Below are 6,582 nucleotides of genomic sequence, written 5' to 3'. Positions count from 1 at the left end.
CCCACATATAGTCTGAAGCATTTTCCAACAGTGGTGGACTCCCAAAAAGATGTTTGTGAACAAATGCAACAGAAATGTCACCAGTTCCACTCCCTCCATTCCATATACTTTCCTGCAATCCTGGACAGTAAAGCTTTACTACACTTTCCCCTCAATCCCATTCTTACAAAATGCTGCTAAAGATCAAGCAGGACCACACCCGGGTTATATTAATAGCCCCTCCCAACACTGGTTTTCCATTCTACTGGACCTCTGAGGCAAATCCAATCTCACTCCCATTGTACCCATATTTAATCTCCCAGGATCACGTTTGGCTGCTCCCTCTGAACATGCAATCCCCTCATTGAATGGCCTGGAAGCTCCATGGGTATAAACCAAAGAACAGAGCTGCTTGGAGCAAGTTCACCATATTGTAATAAGTTACAGATAGTCCTTCCCTAGAGCCACCTACCTACCAGAATGGAAGCAGATCTATCTCTGGGCTTGTCAAACCAGAGTCTTGTCAATGCATTTATCCATCCAACAAAAACACCACTCTCTGCTAACCCTGAAAAAGGAAGGTTTAGTAATTTTCTCTACCAGGGTTCACCTGGCAGCAATATCAGCTTTTGACCCTTGTGTAGTTGTTTTTTCTAACAACCTAACAACTTGACTCCGTAAAGGCTTGCAAAGATTGTACCCTCATGAATTCAGGGAGCCCATTTCCCTTTGGGATTTGATCTTGGTTTTGTCCAAAAACTTCTGAGATCACTATTTGTAATTTGGTAAAGCAAATACAAAGTGCTTCTTAACTACATCTTTCATGAAACTTGATTTTTCTAATTGCTGTCATTGCTGCCAGAGACATAGGCATGGAAACTAGAGGAGTGGGAGGTGCTGCAGTGCCCCTCTATTTTTGTGTGGGTTCCACACACCACTCCATGCCCAGAGGTGCTGGTGGTGTGCTTTCTTAGTGCCCAGGGCTCCACACCTGGCCCTACACCTGCAGTCCCAGGTGCAGGGTCCATGCCTGGGGCTCTGGCTGTTGCCTGACCCACTCTTGAGGCTCTGCCACTGGCCCTGCATGTGGGGATATGGCTGCTGCAGGACCCGCACCTAGGGCTTTGTCCCTGGTCCTCTGCCTCTATCTGGGGCTTTGCACTTGGGGTCCCAGGTGCTGCCAGCCCTACACCCAGAGCTCAGCTCCTGGCTGCTGCAGGCCCCATGCTCCGGGTTCTGTTCACCTGGAGTCTACACAGAATCCTAACCACCACTAGCCCTATACCCAGCCTTGACCTGCATTTACCAGCCTCCTACCCAGAGACACAGCCCTTTTGGCCCCAGTTCTGGAGGATGGAGGGGAATGGACAGTACTAAAGGAGTGTGTGTGTGTGGACCACTGTCTTTTAGCATCCACACTGTAAAAAGTGTCCCAGCACCACTGCCAGAGGGATCTCCAAGGTGCATGCCCTCACATTTGCGTCACCATATACAGTGAAACAAAATACAGGACTATGTAGCACTTTAAAGACTAACAAGATGGTTTATTAGATGATGAGCTTTCGTGGGCCAGACCCACTTCCTCAGGTCTGGCCCACGAAAGCTCATCATCTAATACAGGGGTCTCCAAACTTTTCTGCCCGAGGGCCGCATTAACTATCAAACAGCAGTTCGGGGGCCGACTACACACTTGAGGTCCAAATAAAAAACAATCAAAACATGGATGTTGTTTTTAATGATTTATTTAATATTATTTTATTCAGTTATTATTTAATAACACATTGATACACTACACAGGAACACCTGTATTAGTGTGAATGGTGAAATTGTTTCCTGGATGCCAAAATAGAGCCCAGCCCACTAGTGACCTCATGAGAGAGCTAGCCAATAGGATAAGAACGCACTGGCCAATAGGGAGCAATTGTCCACGCCAAGTCCCAACCCCTCTTGCTGTGAGGGACGCGCAGAGCCCGGGCTCGGCCGTCGGTCCGCAGGGCGTGTGGCCGTCTGTTGGCGGCTCCGATCCCCCGCACCCCCGGCCGGGGAGTCTCGCTGCCCAGGGCAAGGGCTGCGCGGGTCCAGAGTCCCTCCTCCGTCCCGCTGGCTCCTCCGGCTTCCCTCTCCTGGCTGCCTGCCCAAAAGAAAGTGAGTGCCGGCCGCCCCTGTCCTTCCGGCCCCTCCCCCTTTTGAGCCGGCACGCACGGGGTGTGCCGCTCACCCTGGCGTCCCTGCCCCTTCTCCTCCTGGGTCCTGCCGCCTTCCTCGCCTGCGGCTGTGCGCCCTCGCTCCCCTCCCCGTGGGCTTTCCCCTGGGCTCCGCTGCGCTGCGCCGCTCGGCGCTTCTCCGGGGGAGGGGCTGTCAGTGTGGTGAGTTTCTTCCCCGCCCCAGCTCCGCGGTGCTGCGCCGCTCGGCGCTTCTCCGGGGGAGGGGCTGTTAGTGCGGGGAGTTTCTTCCCCGTCACAGTCTCCACGGGCCGGATGAGAGGGCCTCGCGGGCCGTAGTTTGGAGACCCCTGATCTAATAAACCATCTTGTTAGTCTTTAAAGTGCTACATAGTCCTGTATTTTGTTTCAGCTACACCAGACTAACACGGCTACATTTCTATCACCATATACAGTATTCTTTAAAGTGTAGTTATGCCCGCCTCCAAGTTTTCTGTCCATGGTAGTTTCTCTCTCTGATTTATTACAGTTCCCACACTTAAATATCTTTAGTTTTTTTTCTGCCCACATTTTGGTGAATTTATCAGTCAGTCATCTAAGTAGGCTAGTACATGGATCTTGCAATGTGATGCATATAGCTATTCCATAACTAGAACTTTAGTAAACATCAGTATGGACAATAGCCTCAGAGGGGTAGCCAAGCTAGTCTAACAGGAAAAACTTAAAAAACAACAAATAGTCTAGAAAGCACCTTAAAGACTAACAAAACATGTAGATGGTATCATGAGCTTTCAGGGGCACAGCCCACTTCTTTCAGATGTCAGGAGTATTAGACATCCAGATACAAGAAAAAATAAAGGGGGGGAGGGGGAGAGAGAGAGAGAGAGAGAAGGAAAAAAGAAAAAAGGGAGAAAAAAGAAGGGGAGGAAAATAGAGAGACAGTGAGTAGATGGTTCAAATAGTTACAAGGGACTGATAAGAACAATGAGCACCTCTGTTGTTAGGTTGGTTGGTTATGTCATTAGGATGTGGAAGATGGTGTGCGAGCCAGCCAATATCTCAGTTCATACCATTTGCATAAGAATCATACTTATGAAGTTAAGTTCCAACCCTTTTCTGTGTATTTGTCTTGTGGAATTGGCCTGAAACAACATGGTGACTTGGAGATTCATTAACGATTATCCAGGCTGATTAAAGTGTTCTCCAACAGGTTTTTGTGTATTGCTTTTTTGGATATCTGATTTGTGTCCATTAATTCTTTCCCATAGACTGTCCAGTTTGGCCAATATACATTGCAATGGGGCATTGCTGGCATTTGATGACATAGAATTTCTGATATTGTATCTGAATTGGTTTTTACAAATACTCATCTTTCAGAACTATAAAAGCTAGAGAGCAGCCTGATTCCACATCTGCTATTATTGATCTCAGTTATCCTGGTCTGATTTTTTTATATAACATACATTTCAAACCCCTCTTTTGTGATTAATGAAGTAGAATGAATACATATTCGGTCTGAGCTCCATCAAGGGTAGCAAGGGATTCTGAAAATAGAGCTGATCTGGAAAGATGAATCAAGGGTCTGAGTCACTGATTGTTTTTTGGCAGGATTTGTAAAACATGGAGAAATGAAAGGTGAAAGCTGGGATAATTTAAGAAACTGTTAGACCCGTTGCCTTTGTACTATTATTTGAAAGAGCTATTGGTCTGATATTGCTTCCTTTTACTCCTTCTTAAATAGAGACAAAGAAGAACGCAGCAAAAGAGTTTTGTGTAAAAGAGACACATAATGCTCTCAAAACGCTGATTTGAATCCTGGCTTCTGATGTGTCCTGCAGAAAAAGCACCCACTGAACTTGAAGCTTTAGAGGGTAGGAAAATAATACTTTTGACTTTTCTGTTATATGGAATTACTTCCCTAATTCTTTTTCTCTCAGAAATATTGTTGGAAGGTAATACTGCTTTAAGTTTTAGGGTCAGACACCTCATTACAATAACCTGTAAAAGAAATGGCCCAAGAGCCTTAGTTTTGAGAGAAAGTCTCCTGTCAAGGAGAAAAGCCACACACAGATAATCTAATAATCACAATGACTACCATTATCTGTATAATACATTCTTACCTATGCCATAGATGTAGACAGTTGCTTTTGTGGCATATTGAAATGTTTCCCTGGTTTTCCTACATCTTCAAGAATGTGTTAGATATTGTAAGGAAAGATTCAGGTTTTAGAATTACATGTACAAAAATGTGCTGTATCTGTTGTGTAAATGAAAAAAAGACAATTTGCCTCAAAGAAATCTTATGATCTTTGCTGAAAAGCAGTGGTAAATAGTTTCCTTTCCCAACGTGCTCTAAAATACTATATAGAGTCAAAAACCCATCCACTTCCTGGGATTTAGGTTTATTAACAACAATGTTGAACTCAAGACTTCTCCCCAAGTATTTCAAGTCATCTATTCCAGTGATCAGCTGAATCGAAGCAACATATTCTCATTAGGCTTATCATATGTAAACAACATGGAATTTCAAGCAAACATTGCCAGACTTAAAAAATTTGGAAAAATAGAGTATCTAAGGTTATGTCTTCATTTTTAAAAAGTGTGGTTTTACATGAAGATAAGCTATCTCAATGTACAATCCTAGCGGAGAAAAAGCACTATTTTTACTTTGATGGAGCTAGTTATGTTAACCCCATATGGGGAATAGGTCTACTGATGTTAACTAAGTTACCCTTCTTTTTTTAGGGAAAATTTCTCTTTCAGTCAACAGAAAACATTAAAGGTGACAGTAATTGTATATGAAACATGTTTAGCAAAAACCATTGATAAGGAGTTTTTATTTGGAATTCAGATCATTAGAGATCTGAAGAGGAGGATTAAAACTATTAATTAAATTCAAACATGGTGACATAGAATTACATAGTCTTTTAGTCACACAACACAAATCCGTTGAGTGGGCACTTACCTTAAACAGTGCAGCATTGCTTTTGCCATTGTAAGTCCTGGACTCATCTGTCTAGCTCTGCTGTGGAAAGGGAACTTGGAGGAGGATGCCACAAGTTGTTTTTCACTAGGTCTGATGCTCCAACTTAATACCCTGATGTCTCCCATACTCACAGGGAGAAATGGGTCCACAAAGGGAATAGATTTTACTGTGCAGTTCCATCTATAATACAAGGCATGCAATGAGGCGAAGGTGGAATCCAGTGAAGAGAAAGGCCACGGGAAACCATTTGATAGGGAAGAAACTTGTTAATTTGTTTAGTTAGAATACCTGATTGTCTTCACACAGTAGGATAGCCCATTTGTCCAAAATGAAGGCTTTGCTAAACAGGAAGAACATTTTATAGTATTATCTATCTTACAACATCTAGCACTGTAGCGTGTAATGATTCCCAGGGAAATTAGATCTACATATTGAGGACCCTAGTGAGCTTCATGAAAACATCTACACTTTCATTTTCCCTGGTTGGAAGATAGAGTGGTTTTAAAATAAATGTTTGGGGATGGTTGTTTTGATGTCTTTTGGGATATTTGAGAAGTGTGTTTGTTTTATATCTATGCAATTATGATGGGAAAGCTTTCCGAAAGAAAAAAAATCTGCAGTTCCATAATGGTGGTTAACCTCCATGTTAGGCCAAATCCCTGTGGAGACTCATTTCATAATTAGGATTTCCTCAAATGAGAATCTAGCTATGTGCTTTGCACTAGGTTTTGTGAGCTGTACCGTGTCATGATGGACATGAATGAAAATGTAACTAGGTTGTAATTAATTGGTGTCCTTGAAGTGAATTGGTATCTGAGAGATGGAATTAAGAGTCAGAATACTGTACTTGTACTAACCTGAGTTGCCTGGATCCTTTATTATTGTTGATGCAGCATAGCCAGTACTCTGATTCCTCCCTTTCATGAGAGAGTAAAACCACACCCCTTTTTATTTTTTAGGCATGTTTGCAAATATGACTTGATCTGATCTTTAATAATTATGTCATTACCTCCATTTGCTTCCCAATCTTAGACTGGGATTAGTTACGTATTACAGACACAGACACACACTTTATGTGCATTCCGTTTTATTTTGTGTTATAATTAATCTTGCTTATGTGACAAGTTATTATAGCATGGAAAGACTTAATCTGAGCATGTACTAATGGGGTGTAATTTACCAACCAGTGAAGTTTCTCCATGTTTAAAGGCTACTTCTGTAGTTCTAACTGAATAGAAATCTGCCAGAGAAAATTCATGCAATTGCTTCATATCGGGTAAACATAACTTTTTTTTTAACCTTCTGGTATCTTTCTAGTATTCTGTTGATAAAGGTCTTAATTTAGAAAAGTTAAATGGAAAATTAGAAAATAAAACATTACATTCATGTCTTTATGCTAAAGCATTTCTCGCCATTTTATCAGGTGAAACAAAACTAAAATTAAACAATGTCAGA

This window comes from Pelodiscus sinensis, chromosome 4 (genome assembly GCF_049634645.1).
Source record: "Pelodiscus sinensis isolate JC-2024 chromosome 4, ASM4963464v1, whole genome shotgun sequence".
In the NCBI taxonomy this organism is placed as follows: domain Eukaryota; kingdom Metazoa; phylum Chordata; order Testudines; family Trionychidae; genus Pelodiscus; species Pelodiscus sinensis.
This window is presented reverse-complemented; position numbering follows the sequence as displayed.